The 25,656-nt window shown below is 47.0% G+C and overlaps 1 protein-coding gene and 1 long non-coding RNA gene across 2 annotated transcripts in view; one reads left to right on the top strand and one right to left on the bottom strand.

Moving 5' to 3' along the window:
- The window catches only part of Cplx2 (complexin 2), a 79,844-nt gene that overhangs the window by 11,020 nt on the left and 43,168 nt on the right, over positions 1 to 25,656 (top strand). Inside the window, exon 2 of the mRNA XM_005376365.2 lies at positions 211 to 291. The gene's annotated coding sequence lies outside the window, so the exon portion shown is untranslated. The remainder of the gene's footprint in view (positions 1 to 210; positions 292 to 25,656) is intronic.
- LOC106147518 overlaps positions 15,658 to 25,656 on the bottom strand; it is an 81,500-nt gene continuing 71,501 nt past the window's right edge. Inside the window, exons 3-4 of the long non-coding RNA XR_001232442.1 lie at positions 25,018 to 25,140; positions 15,658 to 15,743 (exon numbers count right to left, since the gene is read on the bottom strand). This is a non-coding gene — a long non-coding RNA (uncharacterized LOC106147518). The remainder of the gene's footprint in view (positions 15,744 to 25,017; positions 25,141 to 25,656) is intronic.

Raw genomic sequence — 25,656 nt, forward strand, 5'->3', positions numbered from 1 at the left:
CTGCTATCAGATTAGGTGAAGTGGGACCAGGTACTCAGTTTGAAGCCAGATAGGGGCCCATCCTGCCCTAGACCCTGGCTAGAAACAAGAGGAGGGTGGAAGCCTTGGGAGTGGTGAGGACACATCTTCAGTGGCACGGGGCTTCCAGGCCCATTCAGGAACACAACTCAGCAGCTCCCGCCTCACCTCAGAATCCTCCCTCTCCCACAGGAAGTTGAGCATCTCTGACATGCTGTCTGCTGTGCCCAGTGACTGAAGGCTCCCGCGCTCCAGCTCGACCAGGAAGCAAAGGTAAGAGTGCTGCCCGGGGTCACACCCATGGGTGAGGTTCAGGAAGCCCCTGCTCTGGGGTCTCTGATGAAGATCATCATGGTGACATTTCCTATCCCCCATGATTGCCAAGGATTCCCCTGAGCTGGAATGTGACGGGTCAGTTTGGTGATGTGGCAGAACAATGTTGGAGTGAATCTTCAGAGTCATGTACAACAGAATTTTTTTTCTGGTGCACTTTCCTACTCCGTGCTCTCCTCAAAAACACTGAGGTATATATTACTATCCGCAGTTACAGATGAGGAAACCGAAGTTCACACGTGGGAAAGGACTTGCCCAAAGCAATCTAGCTGGTAGGAGCTGAGGCTGAATTCCTAACTACATTGTCTAATCTGTGGTCCAGTGGCCTATGCGTGCTGTAGTGCTTAGCATGTTCTTGATTAATGAATGGTCTAACTGATGAGGTGCCCAGTAGGAAAAGCAGAGCAAGGCTGAGCTGGAACCTGGCTCTCCAGTCATAGCCAGGTCCTGTGCTCTTTCTGCTGAATCACAGCCTTTCACTTTGATGCTCAGCATCCCAGCCCCTCCCACCCCATCCCAGGATCTCAGGCATCTTGAGTGAGACGTCTACTACCCCCTCCTGCTGCAGACAGAGGGACCAAGTATGGAGCAATCAACCTCGGCTCCTCTTCCATGTGGCCGGCCAAGCTCAGATCATACCCAGCGTCACTTCATCTACGTTGTCTCTTCCCCACCACCCACCACCAGTAATCCAATGTGCATAGTTGTAAACTTGTTTCTTTAAATAAACAGTCTCGAGTTTCATACCAAATAGTCTTTTAGAGGAGGAACGTCTCCAGGCCACCTCATATTTAGCATACAGTGAGCCACATATTTGCACAGAGAGAATGTGTGTGGATATAGAGATGCTTGATCGCTATAGATATCATTGCTCTTCCAGATGGGAGCTATTTATGATGCTGAGTCATTCGCAGCGAAAGCCACTGAGGAATTCCAGGCTGGGCTCTGAGCCCCAGCATCGCAGACCTCATGGCTCCCTGCCTCACCATCACTGCTCACAAATGAGACAGAGAGAGAGAGAGAGAGAGAGCGGTCCCCCATCACAGTGCAGGGATGGAAGGGGACATTTTGGCCAAAGAAATGAAGGTTCTCTCATAACCAGTTCCTATTTCAAGTCACTGTCCTCCATCCAGAGTACTCTACCTTCACAGGTTACCTAGTTCAACTCTTTCACTGTATAGGAGAGGAAATTGACACCCAGAAAGACTAGACTACTGTCACCCAAGCCGGTGCCAGAGCTGATACCAGACCTCAAACCTTCTGATTGCTGCCTGGGGCTCTTTCCAACCCCCCAGCCATTCTCTTCAGTTTTAATTCCAATGTCTTTGCATCTCATTCATTTGAGGAGTTTCCTGTGCCCTACAAACTTAGAGATGTCACTGGCTACTTCCTTCTGTGGGATTCTCCAGGATAAGAGTTGAATCCCTCTTGTTTTGATACCCCAGCCCATGTTACCTCGGGACCTGGACACCTGGGTGATCAATGCATGTGTACTGGGCATTACAGAAAACTGAACTCAGTCCCAATTCCCAGTACCCTGGCTCTCCATTGGAAAAAGCACCCATTTATCCCCACCCTCTTTCTTGTCTCTAAGCCAGTTCTCTATCCATGCAAAAATAGACTCCCTCCCACTTGCCACCCACCTCTGCCCAATTCTATAATGAATCAATTTTATTAATAGGTTTTGGGATAGAAATGACAAAGGCTTTTTTGTGAAAGTCACCCTTTCTCTCCCTATGTAGTTCACTTCTCAAAGAATTCTAATAAACAAGTCAGGCGGGATTCAGCCTTACATAAAATATTCATTAATCCACTCTCTCCCTTCATATAGAATGTGTTTAAGTATTCAGTTATCGCTACCCTTTATTATAGATTCTATTCAATTGTTCTAAGAGATAATGGGATGAGATGCAAAGAGCACAGGCTTTGGAATTATGGTTGGGTTAAATTCTAGTTCTGCATCCATACTGACTGCACAGAGAACTGCTCAGTGTAACCCTCACAGAGAACTCAGTGGCATTATGCCTGGAAGGTGTCTGGCACACAGTGCATGGTGCATAGCTCAGTGCATGTTTGGGAGTAAATAAACTAATGGATTGTGACACAGTGAACCAGATCTGAAAAGGTGAGGGACCAAGTGACTCTGCAATCTGAGTTGTTAAGGTCATAGCAGGAGAATGGTCTGAGAAGTCTTGGGAAGCAAACTAAAGAGATTAGGCTGCTGGTTGGGCAGTTTCCAGGTCAGAAAAGGAGATTCTTTCTCCAGCCCCTTGCACAAAGAAAGATTTGCCTCAGCTCAAAGAAAAGTTTGAGTTTGGAATCTAAGTTCAAAGCAAAAATACTCCTGAGAGACATGAATGTGTCTCTTTAGCTGGGCGTGGTAGCACACATCTATAATCCTAGAACTCTGGGAGGCTGAGGCAGATGGACCACAAGTTAGAGCCCAACCTTGGCAACTTAAAGAGATGCTCTCTCAAAAATTTTTTAAAATGTAGGGGTTGGAGGGTGTTAGGGATATAGCTCAGTACCAGAAAATAAAGTGTTAACTGTTGCATTCTGCTTCGCCCACAAAACTATAGCCTGGCTAAGGGTAGCAAAGTACAGGCAGAGCAATGCAGTTAGTATGCAATGAATTGACTTCACTTGAGTAGATTCACTTGCTTTGGCCTGATCTGATTGACTGGACTTCCAATGACCTGGGTAGTTTCACACTTAGGAATGGACCCAGCTCTCAGACCCATTAAGAGAGAAGCTTCCTAGAACTTGGGCTTAGCTAAGACCTGGTCCAGTAACCCCACAGGTGATGCTCTCAAGGACGTTTTGGGGTCTTCTAAAGATAGAGGCATCTCAGAAGGGACTAGACCATAGCCAGGATGGAGAGAAAACCCCAGCCGTTCTTGGATTGGTTAGGGAGTACCACAGGCAGAATATCCCCTGGGATTCTTCAAAACTCATGTGAATTCTGCTAGCATCTTACTCTTATTTTAAGGGAGTAGGTTCCTTTCTTTCTGGGTAAGGAGGGCCCCTTGGAGCTTCCCAGTGCAGAAGGAGGATGGCCTCTATTTTAGGGAGTTAAATAGATCCAAAAATAAGGAGAGAAGCAGGTTGAGGCCAAGAACCAGCAGAGATTTGTACTGCAGATACTGGGATGGTTGGCAATTGGTTGTCCTGTTGGAGTGAGGATTTGGGTGTCTGAGGAAGGTCTAATTCCAACTCCAGACTTATATTAAATACTGTTTTGCTGAAGGGAACAGTGGTTTAAGAGCCACAGTATGGGATCAGGTAAGACCTCAGGCATCACAATGTGGAGGGTAGATGGCACCACCAGGGCCTTTGACCTGCCTGTCTTGGCCATTTCCCATTAGAGAATGCCATCAGGCACCTGAGAAAGACCGCAAGTGAAGCAGCAAATGAGTTTCGTGCGAGCAGGAGTGCTCCATACTGCTCTTGGCCAAGTCTGTGTTTGCTTCCCACACTGGTGTGGGAACCCACCAAAGGAAATCTATTCCTCTAAGTCCCCTTTTGTGCCCTCTGAAAACCTGGGTACAGTTTAGGTGTCAGCATTTGAGGAATGAATAATGAGGTCAAAGCAAGGCTTAGAAATCCAGTGGAATATTTCAAGAGGGCAAGATGGAAAATTTCAAGATATCAAGATGGCCAAGGTCCAAAAACAGAAACACCAGCCAAAAACGATAGCAGAGATGAAGATGCCCCTCAGAGTTTGGATCCCAGGGAAAATTGAACGAAATAGAGTCAAGGGACAGAGTAGTGAGGTGTAGGTTTAAAATACCATTCTTCAGAGGCCCACACTTCTGAGAAAGGTTCTTGAGAGCCATTAATAGGATGGGCTTGGAGAAAGGAAGGCTCCAAAGAAGCAGCTCTGGACTCCCCAGCTCCACTTCAATCACGAAAGCTCAGTGGTTATTTGCTTTATATATTGAATTTCCACATGTCGTTTTATTTTTAAAGGACTCTTTAGATTTAAAAAAATGCATTTGGAAAGCACTGGTGTTGAAATAGTCTAGGCAGCTGGAGGCAAAGTGTCTGGATCCAAATCCTAACCTCATCCCTTTCTGATGGGACTTCAGGCAGGTGACATTTTGAGCCTCCAAGTTCTTATCCAGGAGCTATCCTCCTAAGATACATGAGCATTAACGACAGCGTTCCAGTATTTCCTCGAGGCTGGCATTTGTGTGACTGATGCTATGTAAGATTGTTTGGGGTGGTATGCAGATGAACATTTATTATTTTAATAGCTCAAAGTTGATGCATGTTAGAAATATATAACTTACATATGAAATTCTGTGATTTATGGGAATAATATAGCATTCCATTTGAAAATAAAATTGTGTGTTGTTCTAAAAGGCAAATCAATTTAAAGAGAAATACTAAGTAAGTGAATACTACCAGTCAGAGAGGTAGCATAAGGCAGTACGTGAATGGCTGAAGTTTGGAGGGATTTGAGACAATCTATGTAAATTATCAAGTCACAGTATCTGTCACTTAGGAAAGGATTGAAAATTGTCAGTTCTTGTATCTTCTTCACTTCATGTTGTTGACTCATCTCGACTTAGGACCAAGCTCATTCACTGGGGCAGAGAAGCTGTCCAGGCCTGATTGGCCTGGAATACAGTATGAGGCAGGCCTGGGCAGTAGCAGTGGATGGACTCCAGTTGGGCAGTAGCAGTCAGCTGTGGTCAGGTAGCTGGCCACAGGCTATTACAGCAAGGAGAGCCTGCTGAGGGCGGCATTTTCCACAATGGCATAAACTTTCACTCGTACCATGAGAAAATTTTAAGAGTTATTCAGACACCCATTGAATCTTCCTGGGAGACTTGCTTCCTTTTTGGTTGATTACTTCAAGGAGACAGTCTCAATGAAAGATGAACCTCTCCCTAACACCTAAAACTTGTTGACCTTCCTTTTTAACAGAGGCTCAGCCTTTAGCTGGCAATAGCGTCTAGCTGGAATTGAATATGTTTTAATTTCCCACCTATTTATTTTTTACCGTTACCTTCCTTTTATAGAACATGATACAAATACTCTGACTTAAATAATACAATTTATAATTTTTTAACCATACTATGATGCAAAAGCAGAGTGTGAAGCCTGGCATGGTGGTACATGCCTATAATCCCAGCACTCAGGAGGCTGAGGCAGGAGGATCATTGCAAGTTCAAGACCAGCCTGGGCTACAAAGGGAGCTCAAGGCCAGCCTGAATTGCATAGTGAGACCCTGTCTCAAAAAGACAAAAAAAAAGCAAATTGTGTTCAGTAGAAATCATGTTCAGGGACCAGGGATACAGCACAGTGATAGAGAGCTTGTCAAATATTCACAGAGCCTGGGTTTAATCCCCAGCATATGAAAAAACAAAACAAATGAAACAAACAAACAAACAAAAAAATGCATGTTGAATTTTGAATTTGGATCTTTCCCTGGGGTGACAATATGCTGGATGATCCTTTCTAGAAACACTGGGCAGTGGCAGCAGCATAGCTCCCACTCAGCCACTCAATGGCCAGAGAAACCAACCCGACAGTCCGCAACACACTGTGTTGCTAAGCTAAAATTAAATGCATTTTCTACTTATGGCATTTTCAACTTACAATGGGTTTATCAGGCACAACAGTGATGGGAAATCTTGATTGTCAAGTTCATTGGCTTATGAGATGCCTGGGTTAGCTAAGCACACTTCTGGGCATGTCTGGGTGGGTCACAGAAGTGTGAGCTCGAGATTCCTTTCTGGCTCTTCCCCAGCTGTCTGCTTTCCTTTACCACGTCCTTCTGGCATATGTTTCTGCCTTGGAGCCAGACAAGGATCAAATCTTCTGAAATGATCAGCCAAAACAAACCTTTTTCCTTTATTTTGTGTGTATCAGGTATTTTGCTTACAGTGACGGAAAGCTGACTAATACAGTAAGCCAAGGAGCAGCTGTATTGGTTTCCTGTTCACAAGAACAACCCCATGTTCCCTTTTAAAATACACGTGTCAGTGGTTAAAAAGTGAATCTCTTACTCTTGTTACATATAAAGTAATACAAGCCAGATGTACACAAGGAAAAAGATGGAGGTGATCCCTGCCTGAGAGAAGAGCTAACCTGTTGGCAGCAAGGTAGGGGGTCTGGGGCCCACACTGGGCCTACAAACAAGGATGTCTCCCTGTGGAGTGAGCATAATTTTTGGAAGGGCAAAGAAGACCACATCCCTGGAAGAACCAAGGCTGCTGCACAGGTGATTCAGAGCTTTTTTACTGAGCCAGGAACCCAGTGACCAGGCCAGAGTTTGACAAGATCTGGGCTGCTGCCAGAAGTTGGATCTGGAACTAGTCCCAAGTCTCTGGTTTCTAGCTTGGCAGGGCCTGAAAAGGCTGGTCCAGTGACTCTAGCAGAAGGAGGCAGCTGAGGGACCAGGTATGAATCCCAACTGTTTACACCAGCCTTGGAGAGGGGCTGTGTCTGAGTGAAGCTACTTGATAATGAGCAATAGAAAGTAAGTCTGCCACACCCACACAATGAAGGGGGTTAATGAGAGGTTAACAGCTTGTCTCCAGAATTGAAGGGAAAGTTGCTATTAACCTCAGGAGAAATGAGGAACCAAGGCAGCACTCGGGTTCTCTAAGCAGGACTCTAAGATGCATTAGCTCTTTTCCTTCAGGCATTGCTTCGCTCAAGATTCATCATCCCAGGAGAAGCCAGCAGACCTGGCCTGTGTCCTCCGCTGGGCCAGCAGAAAGCATGAGAGTTTGGCTGGGCCACCTTCAGGATGGCACACTGAGGAACGGTGGCTCACAAACAAATGTAAGGGGCTGTGACCCCAAAGAGGAGAGCGCTGTTCTGGGTTCTGGGCAGCTTGAAACAGCCAAGGAAGCCCCCAAACAATGTGCTTCCCTGGGCCTGAGTCTCCAGGACAGTCCCTGGGGCCTCCTGTCTCCCACTTCAGTGGGGCCAGTGTCACCGTCACAGTCCAGGCCAGTTCTCAGCTGTATGTGGGGCAGCGCCCCCTCAGGCTTCCAGGGAGGGACTTCTGGGTCCTCTGATGGGCTGGAAGCCCTAGGGGAGGGAGGCCGGCTGGACAAGTGTGGTCTGTGTCTCGAGGCTGAACAAGATCTGCAAGGCTGAGGAAGGCTGAGGAAGTCCAAAGAAAGCTGACACGCTCAGGGGTTACAGACCGGGACCAATGCACTGAGGAGGCTGTGGTAGCCTGGAACACACACAGCTGTTACACGGCAGCCACTGCCAGCTCCAGCCCCTTGCTACCGTATAGGCATGTGGCCCTAGAGGTAACAAATATCCTGCAGTTTTTTAAACTGCATCCTAATGTGCTGTAGAACAAGGACAAGTTTAGAAGCCAGAAAGACTTGAGTTGAATTTCCAGCTCTTCTCTGGTAAGTCACGTTCCCAGCAAGATCCTTTACACCTTGAGTTTTAGTTTTGTCACCTCTAAAATAATAAGTTGACAGTAACTTTCTCCCAGAACAATTGTGCAAAGCTTAGCGATTATAGATTTAAAGATCAGGGGAGCAGGAACACCTCCGATGATGTCGTTTGTCTTCCTTTCCCCCATTGGGGTTGGAGGGACTGAGCCGCAGCTCTCACCCCCAGCACTTCTAACTGTGGTCAGCCAACTCTCATTTGAATGACCATGGTCATTCTTTGACCACAAAAAGCTCACTGCTCCCCACCTCACCCCTCCCAGGCATCCTGGGGTTTTGAACCACTCCCGTTGTGTTTGTGGTGAGAGGATCTGATGATCCTAGGTACTCAAAGCCTTGAGGTCATCAAAGCCTTGAGGAAAAGAGACCTGATTCCCTCTCTCTGACTGAGCTCACTACCCTGTCCTGGGGAAATGAGGGTGGTGAGGATGAAGCCAGTGAGGGCTCAGGATAAGGGAACCTGTGTCCATGAGCAGTTCGCAAAGAGGAAGTACAGGAATCCATCCTCTAGGAAAAAGGATAAAGACTAGAGTATTAATCCCAAGGAAATGTCACAAGTGATAGCGCCATCTGTGAAAGTGAGGCCCTGGCTGTCTTGCTGCCCTCCCACCCCCCATGGCCTCGTCGTCCTCTCAGGCCCCTGAGCTTCCTAGCATTGCCAGCTGCACCTTACAGGCCAGGCTCCACGTCGCAGAGCCGTGGACTCAGTGAACACTCGTGCGCTGTCGCCTGTTCTTCCAGGCCATAGTAGGGAGACGGACCATTGACTAGCTCTGACCAGGGGGCCGTGAAAAGAATCAGTGTCTGGAAGACACGTCACAAGATAATGACGGGGGTTCACCCGAAATTAAACGTGGACCACTCTGAAGGGGCAAATAGGAGCCAAAACTGAGAATGAGCCTTTCCCCATTCATTCTGCAAAGTCACCACTGATCCACCGTGCTAAGCAGGGGCTACAGAGAAATGAATGAGGCACTGGCTCTGACTGTGGAGTGGTGACATACAGAGAGACAATGGTAGTAAAACCATATGGGAATCGCTGACATAAAAAGAAGTGTGTGATGGTGGCCACAGAGCCCAGAAGAGGCTGGGCTCCTCTGGAAAGGAGGAAAGTATTCAGGAAAGGATGAGGAGGCAGACACACTGGGAGATGCTGGCAGAGGGGTGTCGTGGGCACAGGCACAGAGGTGAGAGACAGCTGGGTATGTGGAAGGCCTGTCCCCTGCCCTATGTTGCCTGGGGAGAAATCCAGCACAGGTGGGCCTGAGCAGGCAGCAGAGGGCCTTAAATGACAGCCACAGAGCTGGGAGCCTGTCCTAGAATAGGAAGAGTGTTTTTTGTCTTTTGGGTTTTTTTTTTTTTTTCTCTTACACTAATCTAGAAGGTTTTTTGTTTTTGAGTTTCTTTTCATTCAGAAAAAAAATACTTATTGAGATATAACCTGAATTCATAAAATGTTCATATTACAAGTTTACATGTTGGTGAATTTTGACAAGGTGAATATATCCATGTAGCCCACCCCAGTTCAAGAAACAGACTTAGAGCATCATAGAAAGCCCCCTTTCTTCCTTTCCAGCTGCCATCTCCCTGCAAAGGGAGTCATTATCCTGACTTCTAACCTCATAGATCAGCTGAACTTCATACAAATGAAATCATGCAGTAATTAATCTCTTCAGGGTTGACTTCTTTCCCTCAACTTTATGTTTGAGACTCACTTACGTTGTTGCATTTGGTTGCAATTCATTTTCACTGCTATATTATATTCCATCATGCGTCCTTATGAAAATTTATTCACCCGTTCTAGTGTTGATTCAGCTGGAGGCTCCTGGAGAAAGTGCCACCATCAAGAGTCTTGTGCACGTCCTTAGATGAACATGTACAAACAGTTCCATGAGGGCTACACTAAGGAGTGGAGTTACTATGGCAGGAGTGCTGGTTCAGCCTTTGCAGACACTGTGTGATGTTTTGCTACAATGATGATACAAACTTACAGTCCCTCCCATACTGAATGAGAGTTCCAGTAGTTTTGAATCCTCATCAGCATTTGCCATTTTCTGTCTCTTCTATTTGAGCCATTCTGCTGAGCATCCAGTGATTAGAGTTGTAATTTGCGTTTCCCTAATGGCTAGTGAAGTTGAACACATTTTCATATGCTTACTGGCCATTTGGACATCCTCTTTCATAAGCACCTTCTCAACTCTCAGAGGGACAAGGTCTACATTTTATTTTAGAAAATCATTTCAGGCAACTGAGTGAGGTGAGTGGGATTACGGAAGCGGATGCCCTGAAATCTCTAGTGAATACCTACACCGTCTCTCTTGGTCCCGGGCTTCAGCTGCTTCCTCTGCCTCCTTAAATCATCACTGCTGCCTTGAAAGGTCAAAATCATCAACATTTCACAGAGGGAATGACCTGCCCATAATCTCACCGTTGAAGCTGGGGGTGCAGCCCAAGACTGAAGGCCCAGAGTTTGTTTCCACATAAGTCTCAGACCAGAGAAGGCAGCCCCAGGAAGAAAGAGATAGGAACAGAAAACCAGCCACATGAACAGCTACAATGACATCCACCTCACTCCTTATTTTGCAGGACAGAGGATTGTCCTAACTTTCCTCTCTTCCCTAACTTTTCTCTCTTCCCTCTTCTCCTCCCACCCTCTCACATCAAGAGTCCTGGCTGAAGTGAGCAGCCACCAGAAGGCTGGTGCCCCCGCTGACACTGTGTTGGGTGCCCCATGGCATAAGAAAGGAGTGGGGCCAACTTGGATCAGACTCGGCTTCTGTCTTACTCACTGTGTGGCCCTGGGCTGGTCACTTCACCACAGGCTCTTTACCTGCCTCAGTAATCCCTTTCTCAGAGCTTCACGGAGAGAAGGCAGTGAGACAAAGCAGAGTGTGTCCAGACATCCTCAGCTTGCTTGGCACGTGCTCATCCCCACCCCTCCCCAACATTTCTGGGACTGGGGTCAGCAGGATCAGCATCCTGCTTTCCCATGCAGCTACTCCAGGCCCCTAGTGGGTTTTCTCTCTGCTTGCAAGCAGGTGTGGCGGGGGTAGGAACCACATCCTCCCCAACACCCCCGAGGACCTCCGTCTCCTTGCAGCTGCCTGCACTCTGGCTGACAGCCACACAATTAGCCCCAGAAGGGCCTTTCTCTTCTCAAGGGCTCCCATCACAGAGCCCAGATGCCTTTATTTTGGGAGCCTTGCTTTGTAAAGCACTTCATCAATGCCAGCTCCAAGCAACACCCCCACCCCCACCACACACACACCATACACTGCCACCCCGCCTGTCCTTCCATTCATTAATCTGGTGCAGTGCATTCTAGGCACTGGAAGACCCATGAGGTCTCTGCCACAGTTTCCCTTGCAGTGGGAGAGACAGACGATAAACAAGCAGATGGATATAATAAACAAGATCACTCTGGATGGTGCTCAGGACCATGGAGAGGATACGGGAAAGGCACCAGGGAGAGACAGGCAACCCTCAGGTCCAGAGCAGTGGGGAAATTCATGGGCCTACTCCCTGCAAAGGGAAGGGATCCAAAGGTAGACTCTTGAGAGGGAGTTTTGGGATGTGGCTGCACCTAAAGGTCCTGGCTGCTCTTGACCACTAGTAGCTATTTCTTTTTTTCTTAATTAAGTTTATTGGTAGGCTTTAGATATACATAATGATCATATTCATCACAGGGAATTTGTACCTGTACATGACATATTCTGACTCCTCTTCTTTTCCCAATCTCCCCTTCCCCTCCCTTGTTTCCATTTTTTTTTTTTTTTTTTTTTTTTTTTTTTTTTTTTTTTTTTCTCCGGTACCGGGAACCGAACTCACAACCTTGCGCTTGCGAGGCAGGCGCTTTGGCCGCTGAGCTAAATCCCCAGCCCGCTTGTTTCCATTTTATCGTTTCTTTTAATCATGTTCTTTTTCCTTTCCCCTCCTTCCTTTCCCCTACCGTAGTTCCCCTTTCCTTCTGAACAATTTCTTCCCATTTCACTATATCTATTGCAGATTTTGGTCCTTATTCACAGGGAGACACTGTGATGTTTGCACATGTGAGTCTCACTGATTTCACTTAAGAGTTAGTCTCACCGGGCGTGATGGCGCACGCCTGTAATCCCAGCACTCCGGAGGCTGAGGCAGGAGGATCATTGGGAGTTCAAGACCAGCCTGGGCTACAAAGTGAGATCAAGGCCAGCCTGAACTGCACAGCGAGACCCTGTCTCAAAAAGACCAAAAAAAAAAAAAGAGTCTCAAGTTGAGTCCATTTACCTAGAAAGGTCTCCTTTCCTTCCTTGCTGCTCCTCACCACTGTCCTGCTGCTCCTGCCCCCAGTGGCACGGATGGGATCTACCAAAACTCTTCCTTGGTTCTCCTGGCCCGCCCAACGGGGTTCCTTCCTTTGAATTCTCAGATAGATTCTAAGCAAAATGAGTCTTTTTCAGCCCCAAAGACACCAGAGGAAGGTCAATTGAACCCCAGAAAAGTCCAGCCGGGCCTCTCAGATCATCACACTCAAGACTGACTTGTTCTCCACCTCTTCCTCTTGGGCCTCCCCCTTTCCTCAGTCCTCCATCCCGGCTGTCTCTGCTGCCTTTCCCCTTGTCCATACCCCTGTCGCTCTCACTCACATTCTGAATTTACTTCTTATCTGGACATTCATTTCCTTCAAATAAATACCTTCTGTAAAAATGCATCGAGCCCCCACTGAGTGTCAGGATGGGGTTAGGAGTTAGATCTAATCACAGATGAGTAAGGCATGGACCTCTCTGAAAGGGAGATGAGTCATGTACCAAAATGAGTGAAATGGGGAGGGTGAAAGTGACCCACGACATAACAGAGACGCGGACAGGGCTGCAGAGCATCACCAAAGGGGGCTCCTGGAACTTCCTGGAGGAGTTGGGACTTCTCGTCAGATCTTAGAACATGGTCATACACAAAATACGGGCTGACTCCGGGAAGAAGGGTCCTCTCCAGTGGACAAGTTGCCCATCATTCATCTGGTACATAGGGAATGGTGATGTTATCTTTCTCCCACTTGTACACTTCTCTGATACCCTCTCACTTCCTTACAAATCTCATCACCTTCTCCTTTTTTCTCTCTTGCACTCACCCATTCCCTTCACAGACAGGAAGACAGTACTTCTGAGCTGTGTCTTCATTGTCCTTTCCCTCTTGTCTTCTCCTCAAAATCTAACTCCTTCGCTCCAGAATCCTTCCTGTTTAGCTCCCTCAGTACTCTTGAGTAAAGCCTGGATTTTGTTGTCTGGCAGACCTGGGTCTGAGTCTGCTGACTCAACTCACTCAGCCTTCATTTCATCATCTGTAAACAGCCTCTAAGGGACATTGTGAAAATCAAATAAGACAAAGGATGTGAAAATGCTTCCTACTGTTAATGAGACTCTTTACTGTTAATGAGAGCTCTTTTAACTGCAAGTGACAAAAGCCCAGCACAAAATGGCTTAAGTGGAAAGGGGAAAATCTGGCATTTCTGACCTCAATCAAACTCACCTGCATCCAGGGGTTCAAATGATGATTTCACAACTCTGCCTTTCTATGTCTCCCAGTTCTGGGGTCTATGCTGGCCTCTTTCTTTGGCAAACTCTCCTCTCCAGAACAGCAACACAGACACCTTCTTTCTACCAGCCAAGCATCTTCAGTGGAAATAAGCTTCCCTTACCCCCAGGGTGCCAGCAAAGTTCTGGGGTTGAATATCAATGGATTAATTCCTAAGCACACCCACATCCAGGCTGGGCTCACATGCCCTTGCTTGGAGCTGCTGCTGACATGATCTTCCCACCCAACCCTGTAAGGCTGTAGGAGAGAAGTGGGAAGTCTCCCAAAGAGAAGTGGGAAGTCTCCCCTTGTCACAAGGAGGAAGGGGACTGGTTGCTGGGAGCTAATGCCCTCAAGGAATAAAGACCGACAACACAAAGGGAAAGGGGCAGATTCACTCCTTACCTCTCAGCGTTCTGCCTAAGAGGCCATCCTCAAAAACAAATCTGATCCTCCAGGGATGTGTTGGGTGCCTCAGCCTTGCTCTCCCAGCACCTAATTCCTCCCTATGCTGATCACATTTATTACAATTTGTATTCACTTTTGTATTTCCCTCATAAGACTTAAGTAATGGGAGAATAAACCTAGTATCTGTGTTGCTGTCGCTGTACCACAATGTTGGTGAATGCTAGATGCTTGGTAAATGGTGGGTGGATGAATGAATTAACAGTTAAATGGGTGGATAATAGATACATGGATGAATGGATGGATGAGAGGATAAATGATGGATAGGTGAATAAATGAATGAATTAAATGAATGAATAAATGGGTGGCTGAGTGTGCGGGTGATGGATGAATCATTGGCGGAGCAGATGGGTGGATGGAGAGAGGCAAGAATGGATAGATAGCCTAGGTAGACAGGGATGGATGGCTTGGCAGGAAACTGATAAGATCTGTTTGGAATGTGCTAAGCCTAAAGTGCCAGTCCTTCACACTGTTGTTGACAGGTGGACCTGCATCTCAGGAGAGAGGAATGGGCTGCAAACAGGGGTCTGGGAGACATTACCACGGAGACTATGCTAGAAGCCATGGGAGTGAATCAAGATCACAGTACAGGAGGCAAAGGGGTGCCCCCAAAGCCACATAGCACAGAAGGAACACTTCAGTTCAGTGCTGTGTGATGTCAAAGCCTGCTCTCTCCTCGGTCCAAGCAGCCTGGCCACTACTGGAGGCGGCAGCACAGAGTTAACGTCTCTCTCTTCTCCCCTCCCTCCCCTCCTCAAACCACTCAGCCCGAAAGGGAGCAGCTGCCTAGGAGGACAGAGAGACAGATTATGTAAACTGTGATTGCCACCCACAGGAGGAGGAGAGTGAATAGGTATTGAAATGCGCTTTCAATAATGCATGTCCTCCTCCGCACAGGCCTGGGGCTGGGTGGTGGGAAGAGGAGCCTTAAAGGGACCCATCCTCCTGTCCTTAGCGGTAGCACCCATAGGCCTGTGGCAACCCACAGGTCATCTGGCCACAATGAGAGTGCTCTGTGGACATCCACCCCAGGGATCAACAGCCTCTCATCTGCAAGGACACTTTCTTTTCCCCACCCTGACCTCAGTGGATTTGACTTTTTAAAGATTCTGTTTCCCAAACACACTGCATTTAAATCATGATTAATTCATTGCCTCCATTTTTTATTAATCAAAGACACTTAACCGCCAGTCAGAGCTTTGATCTGTAAGAGGTAAGCCACAAGGTGATATCACTCTAACCCAAGCTAAGAAATATGACAATATTGTTAGTCAGCCCTACCTTGCCGCCAGAAAAGGCCCTCTCTCCCTCTTCCACATCTATTACTATTTTCAGAAAAGCTCCAGAAATAGAGTTTCTGGGGAAGAGGGATACTGTCCAACACTCTCATTTTGCAAAGGGCCAAACAGACCCAGAAAGGTGAATGGACTTGCCTGAGGTCATAGGATCCAGGGATCTGGGGGCAGAGGCCTGGCTTCTCTAGGTTTAACCGATTTAGAACTTGGCAATGAGATTAGCCAGCCATGTGATCTGACAGTCAAGAGCAGGGTAAGGGATCATAGCCAGCACCTTCTTTGTGTCCCCAATTTGTGCCAGACCCACCAGCTAGTCTCCAGCTTTGTTCTCATACAATAGCCCCAAGAAGTGAGATTGTCACGCCTGTTGGGTATTGGAGGAAATTGAGCATCAAAGAAGTGCCATGATTTACATAATCCACACAGCTGGGAAGGAAGGATCACCATTGCCCGACTGCCTGTAACTTCAGCCAACTGGCTGCAAATATTCCTTCCTCCTCACTGGCCTGGCTGGGATGGAGGTAAAGAGGTCATTCGGATTAGCTGTGAAGTTCTACTTACCACTTAAAAGCTGTCTGACTTTGGCTAATCATCTCACCTCTCTGAGCCTCCGTTCTTTCATCTGGCAAACAGAAAGAGCATCTGGTTCCTTGAGGGATCCAGGGATCATGGAAAATAAGAGAAGAGAATGGGGTTAAAGCCTCCAGCACAAAGCCATTTAGAAATGGCTTTCCCTGTCTCCATTCTTAGCTTTCATTGAGAAAACTCCTCCAAGCTGGCAGAAACCAGGGTATGAGATCTAATGGCTTATGTCTTTGGGAATATCCTGGGATGTAGATCAGAAAAACATTGCTATTGTAAATTTAATGGGCAGTTTTCCTCTGGTCCCACAATAGACCAAGATAATATGAGGGTTGAGGGTGGGGCAAGGATCTCTCCCTCCGGCTTGATTGTTCTCAGATCCTGGCCATAGCCATCTGCTTCCATGTCTGGTTCTGGTCATTTGTTGGAGATGGCCTGAAAAATCCTATCACATTCTTGGAAATCTGATTTATTTTCCAAAGTCAGCCTGATGAAGCTGGAGTGGAAATTTCAGCTCCCAGCAGCTAGAGAGGGTGATCCTGCTGGACGCACCACAGTTGCTCTTCGCTGACAAGGTGAAAGTTGAATAATTGAATCTCTGTTTTCCCCTGGAAATGGTTTTACATAAATATGTGGCAAAAAGTTCTTGGTGACTGGGCTAGAGCATTAAGCAATTCCTTGGACAGAAATTCAATGTACCATTGTCCCCCCCTTATCTAGGGGATACATTCCAAGACTCCAGTGGATTCTTGAAAACCCAGATAGATACCTTATGTTTTCTCCTACACATGCAGACCTGATAGTCTGATTTCTAAATTAAGCAGAGTAAGAGATTAACAATCATAACTAATAAAACAGAACAATTATAACAATATACTGTAATAAGTTATGTGGATATGCTTATTTTCTCTCTCTCTCTTTCAAAATATCTTATTGGCTGTTCTTGCCCTCCTTCTTGTGAAATGATACAATGCCTGTGTGATGAGACAGTGAGATGAATGAGGCATTGTGACATAGCTTCAGGCTACTACGTGCAGGTTACATGAACATAAGCACAGCAGTATCAAAACAGCCTAATAATGCAGATGGCTACTAAGTAACTACGAGGTTGGTAGCATATGTAAGATGGATACTCTGGATAAAGTAATGATTCAATTATGGTGGAAGACGGAGTAGGATGGGGTGAGATTTCATCACACTACTTAGACTGGCACACAATTTACAACTTAAGAATTATCCTTAAATTTATGTTTATTTCCAGAGTTTTAACTTTAATATTTCTGGGCCATGATTGACCTGGGCAACTGAAACCACAGAAAGCAAAACGTTGGATCAGGAGGATCATTCTTCTATAACAGGCTTGTGAGGCATCCTGTGTGAATGTGTGCTGGGCAATGAAGAATCAGGGATGAGTGGGACCTGGTCCTCGCCTGAAAGAGCAATCAGCCTATGGGGGGAGAGATGGGTGTGGAGACAGACTAGAACCAGCGGGAGAGTCATAAGCTGTGATAGAGGAATGGGTAGGATCAACCACACTGATTGACCAAGCCCTGGTCATGTACCCTCTGCTGAGCCCCACGCTGGAGCCTTGGCACCCACATGGCTAAAGCACATGGAAGAGACTAGAGAGGAGCAGCTCCCCCAAAGGAAATGAGCGCACCCTTACTAACAGAAAGAGAGCTATGAGTGCAAAACACCAGCTACACTGCACACCGCACTAGGGCTGTCACCAGCATGACCAACTACCTTTCAGTAGCTGGCACCATGTTCTGGTTTTATATGCAGGCCACCTCACTGTACCTGTAAGGTCCAAGAGATGAATGAGTAGAGAGAAGCATTTGACCTTTTGCACACTGAAAATAACAACCAGATGGAATTACCTATTTATGAACTCATTCACTCCTGCTCCTGCAAGCTCTGGTCGGTGCTGGCTGTCATGGGTGAGAGAAAGACCCCGACTGTGCCCCCAAGGACTTCACAGAGAGTAGTCTATTTTAGGTATAAATCTCTGATAATTCAGAGAGTGACACTTACTCTCTAAAAAGCACATTTCACATATTTTTTTCCTGGCACCTGGGTACATTTATTTGCTTATAGATTAACTGCTTCCCATGAAAAGCATGAATTGAAAATGCTTTTAAAATTCCCCTTTTACTTCTGAGCCAATTTTGTTTTCACTAATAAAAACACCTAATTGTTATTACATTTACTGAACATCCTCACAGAGGCAGGCTTGGGAGTCGCGTGATTTTTTTTTCTCAGAAATCTGGTCCTGAGTCCTGAGAAGGTGTCCTGATCCCTTCACTGACTGAGAAAGTAAGGGCCCAGAAGCTGTTGTAGTAGAACTGGGAACTGCAAAATTACAGCCTGGACAAAGAAGATGGGGTAGACACAACCTCTCCTGTCACGGATCTGTATGTAGCAGCAGTGGGTGTTGATCCTGTGGATAGCAGCTGCAGTGGTTGGGAATAGATTTTTAGCTCCATATGAAAGAGAAATATCCAGGGACCAGAGCTGTTACACTGATATACTGAGGCTCAGTGGTGTCATGCTTACTAAGCATGCACAAGGCCCTGGACTTAAGCTCCAGCACCACAAAATATAATTAAAATAAAACCAGTCTCATGTCTTTAAGAAAAAAAGAGATACAGACTGCTATAGAAGGTGGTGAGCTCCTCATTCCTGAAGGTAGATAAACAGGGACTCTTGGGTGGGAATTTGGACCAAAGGACCTTGGCCTTTCCTACCCGGGAAATTCCTGGGCCATGGGCTGTTACTGATTTCCTGTGTGGCTTTGGACGAAGTTCTGCCCTTCTCTGATCCTCAGTGACCTAGATGACCCCTGTATCTTCTTCCTCTTCTAAATGCTTAGCCTTGTCTCAGGCGCTCACACCTGCCTCTGCACATTTAGGCAATTTCTGCTCTGCACATGTCACAAAGTACCCATTGCCTGAGAAAACCAACTCCCCAAACCCGCAGGTGTGAGGCAGCTTCTGTCTGCTCCTTCTGTTCTCAGAGACACTATGATTCATAGCCACGTGCGATGCCTCCCCCACCTGAAACCAGCCACCAGGGTGGGATGCAGCGACCCTGCACACAGTGGGCACCCCGTGCACCCCATCTCCTGGCCCTGTGATTGGCCTTAACCCACAGGTGATCCTGAGAAATGGCCTCTAGCCCCAGGTCAGGAAAGTACAGCAAGGAGGCAGGCGCAGATCCATATGATCTGTGCATTTCCCACAGGTCTCTCCAAGCCGCCATAGGGCTTCTCCCATATGACTTTTAGCGCAGCCCCAAAAAGAAGGCCTTACCTTCCCCACATGGAGGGGTGGGAAAACTGAGGCTCAGAGAGGCTGCAAACACCTGCCACCAACTGGAAAATGAGGGTACTGGAACAGCTTGCCTCTGGGATGCACAGAAGCTCACCTTTGGGAAGCAGCACCAACCTCACCTACGAGAGACCCTCACCAGGACAGTGGATCAGAGCCAGACCCAACCTCCAAACCCCGCTGCCATGCTTTGCAAATGATGAGGCGGGCTAAGCTGGGCTTTTAGCTCCATCTTCCCTCTGAACTCTGCTGGGTCTTTTGAAAGTCATTTGCTCTCCCCAGGCCTCATTTCCCTACTTGTAAAGTGAAGGCCGTGGTTCCTCCGTGTCTACCGCTGGTCTGCCTCTATTTGATCCTGCAACATAGACAACAGGGAGACACTGGACACACCAAGAAACTGAGAGATGGCATCTTGCACCCAAGACCACAAAGTGAATAGGGCAAAAAACCAAGGCTGAGGTCCAGAGCCTCACCCTGCTGAGATTGCACACCCAGGACTCTTCAGACTTAGACTGCGGTCACAGGGAGCAGGTGATGTGTTTATCAGCCCCAGGGCCACTGGCTGCCAGCTCCTCCTTCCTAGGGCCTCACTGAAGCCCAATCTCTGCACCACCAAAGCTGCCAGGCCTTCTGCTATTGATGGGAGCCAGTGCCAAGTCACTGCCTATTGGTCCCTCTTAGTCACCCACAGGGCCCACATCCCTCAAAGCTCTCTCGGGTTCTGAGAACAGAAATAGGTGGTGTCTGGTTGTCCAGAACAGAGGCAGTATGAGCTAGAAGGGCAAATAAGGGGAAGTGGGCAGAGCAGCTGGGGAGAAGGGCAAGAAAGGAGAGAGCCGGTGCTATTGTCCAGCTCTGGAGATGGCCATGGGAACCATGCTGTGCTCCACCCCGGGCATGAAGGGGAGGGGCAAGGCAAAGCCAAACAAGAGAGAGGTGGTCAGACCTAGCTTCCTTTGATTAATTTTCTCAACTCATAAGGAAGGCACAGATGAGTAGCCCCGTTTTTCAGTTCAGAACACTGATGCTCAGAGACACGAAGCAATTTGTCCCAGGTCACACAGCCAGGGAGCAGCAGAGCCTAGGTATAAACCACCATGTCCTGCTGTCCTGCTGGAAGTGTGCAATATCCCTAGTTAGGGGACCTGAGCAAGCCAGCCTTCCTCTCGGAGGGGAGGTTAGTGGTAGAGCAGCCCCATCTCCAGCCATTCTGCTGCTCCCAGCCTCTTTTCCTTTGCTACAGACCTCAGGGCACTGACAGGGACTCTGGTGGTCTCCCAAGGGGACCCTTGCATGTAGCTCCACGGGCAGGAAAAGGATAAGTCAAACCCAGCCCATGGAGCCCTCATTCCCCAGAGCTTTCCTGGAAACAGCAGGAGGCTATTTTTAAAAAGTAGCATCCGCAGGCAGTAACCTGTGAGATGTGTCCCCAACCTGATCCTCACTCCGCGGGCTGGAACAGCACTCTCCCTGCGCTCAGCTCAGTCAGCAGCTGCAACTCCTCCACCTGTCCAGGTCTGGGAGAGAGGGAAGGGAACCGTCACCTGCCATGGGCAGAGATGTGAGTCTGTTTCCATGAACCTCAACCATGCCAGCTGAAAGGGCCTCGATTACCAAAGGAAATATACATGGGCTTGTGCTTAAATACCTGTGGTGTGTCGTGCACGTACTGTAAAGCCAAGCCTTGTATATCTGTGGTGTGGATGTGCATTTGTGGCAGCCTGAGTGTCTCTATATTCTATGCAAGTATGACATTTAGACATGTGTGTCTTTGTGTCTCTGAAAACCAGTATTTGTCAATGTGCAAATGTGAACCTATATATGGGGACTACGTCTGCATCTGTTTGTGCTTGTGTGTATTTGTGTAGGTGTTTGTATGCCTGAGTGTTTGTGTATGTCTGTCAGTCTTCGAGCAACCCAGGAAATAAACATATAGAATTTTAGAAGTAGGAGGAGCATTTGCTTGCTCCGCAACTCAATCACTTCTTTCCCCACTGCTCAAGTCACAGAAGTGGAACCAAAAGCTCAGAGAGGGAGAAGGTCAGTCAGTAACAAGATGACCAGAACTCAGATGTGCTTCCGGCTCCCAGAGCCACTCAGTGGCCCCATTCTAGTTCCAGTTCCAAGATCAACAGCTGCCCCTTCCCTGTCTCTGTGTATGGTACCAGTGCGGTCCATCACCTCATGGAGCTTTCAAGTGGCTGCTAAGGGGGTTCCAGACATGTGTGTTTCCATTATGGGCTGAGTAGAACATTGACCTATTCCACACACTTTTGCTGTGGGGGAAGAGCATGAACCAAACCTGCCACTGCCTGACCCTGAGCACATGGAGATGCCAAGAGAGGCTGGCCATGGTCCTTTCCCTCAGGGAACCCATAATCTGGCTGGAGGTCAAATCGGTAACATGCAAACTATGACATGGGCTGAAAGCGCCCACTGGAGGCACAGACAGAAACCCAAAGAGGCACAGTGAACAAAGACAGTGAGGAGATGACATCTGGAGTGAGATTTAAGAGACAAATGTGTATGTCTGACATTGAAAGAACATTCCAAGCTAAGGACATAATTTATGCACTTTCAGATGCCTTGTTCTAGAAAGATCTGGCTCCTCTGTCTTCTACCTAAGACTCTTCTTGGTCTGCCCTCCATTACTCGTGTCTGAGCTCCTATTATTCCCACCACCTGCAATTTATTCATTCTTCAGAAAATGTGTCCTGGACACCAAAAGTTTCCTGACCCTGAAAGTAGTACGGAAAATAGCGATGTGATCTCAAGCATCATTTCAGTGTCCAAAGGCGGGAAATGGGAATCATTAATAGTCAGCCACCTGCAGTTTCTCATTTCCTATGTGCCTGGCCCTGTGCTCAGGACAGTGCAGGATGGAGAAGACTACGGACAGGGGAAGGAAGCTCCCTGACCACCTTCCTATGTTGGCAGAAAGTTAATCCCTGATGGCCTCGTTTTTAGAGAAGGAAGTTGAGGTTCTGAGAGGTGAGCTGACTTGTTGAGGTTGTTTACATGCCAAAGAGCCAACTAGATTTGTGGGATTTCGAACTGGTTCTTTCTGCTGAGCTGGGCTGACTACCCCCACAACCAGAAAAATGAGCTTTGGAGAGTGTTGTTTTTGCTATTCGTTTGCCTATCATCATGTCCTTACTGGGACCCCTAAGCTTTCGGTTATGTTCCTTTTGGAAATGGCAGATGGTGGTCAAGCTGGGGGACTCAAAGTTGTAAGGAGGTCATTAGCTCTTGGGCTCAAAGAAAGTAGACTCAAACCTCTGCCCTCCAAGAAGCCAAAGTAGGTCCAACAGGCTTGAAGTCAGAGAGGGGAGGGCAAGTAACTCAGGGGACACGACTGGGCTCCTCAGTCCTCTACACCTTAAAGGAAGGCACCTCTGCCCAGAACACTGCACTGCTCAGACCATAAGAAGGAGGGTGCACTGGGAGGACCCATCTAGCACTCTATACATTTGTACATTAGCTAAGGGAAAGTGATTAATCTGCATTACTTGTCAGCTATAAAGTTTTGGAGGTTTTTTGAAATTCCACTTGTTACTGAATCTTCAAAGTTCAACTTCCAATGAGAAATTGCCACCTTCATTCTGCATACGAGAAGTAGTGGCTGCTAGCCATAGGGAGATGAAGAAAACACAGTCCCTGACCCCAAAGAGCCTGTGGTCAAGATAGATGTACAAATACCCACTGAGGCTGTAGGGCACTCACATCTGGGATGAAAAGAAGCTTGGCAGACGGAGCAGGAGAGCCTCCCTTTCCAACATGGAGAATCTGGGAAGGCTTCTTGGAGGAGACATCTGAGACCTGAGGATGAGTCACAGACAGCCAGGCCACAGGGTATGGGAAGGAGAGGTTTGCAATAGATTAAAGGCTCAAGCAAAGCTCAAATGCCAGTACCCATGACTGGAGCGGACTCCACCCGCCATAGCCAGGCCCCTTCTTGGAAACTCCACCTGAACCCTAGGCCGGGCTGCTACTTGCAGGCTCTATGCAGCCTACCTTGTGCTGCCCCACATCCCTTTTCCTGGAGGACATCTAAAGTGGAAGTGAGGCTTCTGCAAGGCACTTGGCTCCTGCATTTGGCTCCAGCCCCTCCCTGGATACCCTTTTCTGGATGCTGCCTAATTGCAAGCTTTTGCTTAGGGTAATTCCTAAAACATTCCCCAAAACCAACAGCACCTTGGCATAGAACTGAGATCCAGGGGAATCCCTGGATTGAGGAAGGCCTGCCTCTGGACATTGGCTCTGCCATTTATGCAGCTTGGCGAGTTGCTGCATCTCCCTGGGGCTCAGTGTACACAAATATAAAAGGAAGCTCAGAATTACTATAAAAATTCCATTGAGACACTGCATGTGGAAACCACTCATAATTATCTGGAGATTTGAAATGTAGATGGTTATTATTGCTATGATGTAGTCATGAATAGAAAGAAGTCTTCATTTATTCACTAAGTACTTAGCAAGGGTCCATGTGCCAGGCTCTGAGCGTGGAGCGGGAATCTAAAATGAACCGAATGTGTGCAGAGTCTGCTGTCAAGGACTTCACAGTATGGGAAAGACACAGATTAGACAATTTGGACATATAGTCATGTGTTGTATAATGAAGCTTCAGTCAATACTGGACTGAGTATATGACAGTGGTCCCATGGAATAATAACAGAGTTAAAAAATTCATATTCTGTAAGCCTGGTGACATCATATCTGTCATGTTACAGTGCAGCGCATGTTTTTGTGGTGATGCAGATGTAACCCTACTGCCAGGTGTCTAAACATAGAGCACATAGAATTGCATACAATATATAAAACTTGATAATGATAAGTGACTATGCTACTGTTTTCAGTATTTACTATATGAGACTTATATTGTCATTTTAGCAGGTACTTATAAAAAAAGCTACAGTAAAACAGCATGCCATGTAACCTCCACAGTGGCTTCACTATCTCATGTTAACTGTGTCTCTTGATTGGAACAAAAGGCCACCCCAAGTGATTGACATATACCATATAGGTGTGTATAACTGTGAGGGTCACACAATACATTTCTCAGAATGTGGCCGGCCATTAAGAGACAGGTGCATATAGTATGATTCAAGCTTGAGTAGGGGAAGAATGGAGGATGAGAGTACCCAGGGGAGTCACATATCTTCACCTTGGAAAGTCAGGAAAGTTTTGCCAAAACAATATCCTAGTAGAGTGAGCCAGAGTGGGGTGGTCATGGAGATATAGTCTCAGCCCAGGCTAGGAGCTGGACCCAGGGGACACCATGGAGAGGAAGAGATGAGGCAGAGAAGGTAACCAGGACACAACTGTAACATCAGATCAAAGTTAACCGCATTCGATGCACTTCTGTTAAACAGATTGCAAGCAATGTGCTGCTTTAAAAAATAAAAAAGTAAAGCTGCAAGATTGTAACATAAATTTAGATCATATTACAGTTACCAGAGCCGGGTGCAGCCCAAAACAAGAATCCAGGGAAAATGTTGGGAAACAAAATGTTGGGAAATCATTCAATCAATGCATAAGACAGAAATGGTGAGCAAAATAGCTCTTTTTTAAAAAAGAAATTTTTAGCATCCAAAATATGAATCACGATTCCCTGGTAAGTTCTACCAAACATTTAAGGAAGAAATAATGCCAACTCTACACAAAATCTTTTAGAAAATAGGAGAGAACCTTCCCAACTCACTTTAAGAGGCCAGCATTAGCTTGATGCTAAAGCCAAACAAGAGCAGTTGTTACAAGAAAACCACACACCTATGTCCCTTATGAACATAGACACAAAATCATGCAAAAAAAATTAGCAAGTTGCATTTGAACGTGGGTACCCTATTTCTAGGTGCACACATCACAGCTGCCCCATGGTTGAAATCAAAGGTTTTGTTGTAATCAAAATATTTATTGTAGATGAATAGGTAATAAACAGTCTCAGTTGCAAGTGGTTTTCAAAACTGAAAGAAGGTAAAATATCTGCTCACGGTACAGAAAATTCAGGCTTACCTGGAACCAGACTCCTAAGCTAACTCTCTCCACCTCTCCATCTGCCCCCCATCCTCTCAGGCAGGTTCTCCCCATGTGGTGGCAAGATGTCTCTAGGTGTGTGTCCAAAGAGTTACAAGTCATCTGGAAAGAGAAAACCTGTTTTTAGGGGGAGTCTAGGGTGGGTTATATGTGGGTTCTGGCCAAATAACGCACCTCCAACTATCCCCTTCTACCAAATAGTTCATCTCCAATTATAGTCCTAAAATAGTTGGGCAAAGAACAGGGAGAAAGCAGAAATCTTCATTCCCACCCACCCCCATGTTTTACACTTTACAAAGACCATGTCTCAGCTGGACATCCTGCAAGGTAGGCAGCACAAGTGCCAGTGTCATGCTCACTTTATGGATAAGGAACATGGGGTCAGGGCGAAGGAGATCACACAGGTGGTAGGCCCAAAGCTTGTATTCAAAGCTAGCAGATTCCACATCCCAGGTGGTTTTAATTCTCAGAAAACCTCCACAGAGGAAGCCAGACCTCAATTTGAGTCCCCTAAAGGAGAAAACTAGGAACTGTGGTTTACTGGGCATCAGAGCCTGTGTTTTCTCAAGTTTGGTCTCATTCATTCTCCACGCCAACTCTGCAAGGTGGTGTCATAGA

This window comes from Chinchilla lanigera, unplaced genomic scaffold, assembly GCF_000276665.1.
Source record: "Chinchilla lanigera isolate Chin_1 unplaced genomic scaffold, ChiLan1.0 scaffold00007, whole genome shotgun sequence".
NCBI lineage: Eukaryota > Metazoa > Chordata > Mammalia > Rodentia > Chinchillidae > Chinchilla > Chinchilla lanigera.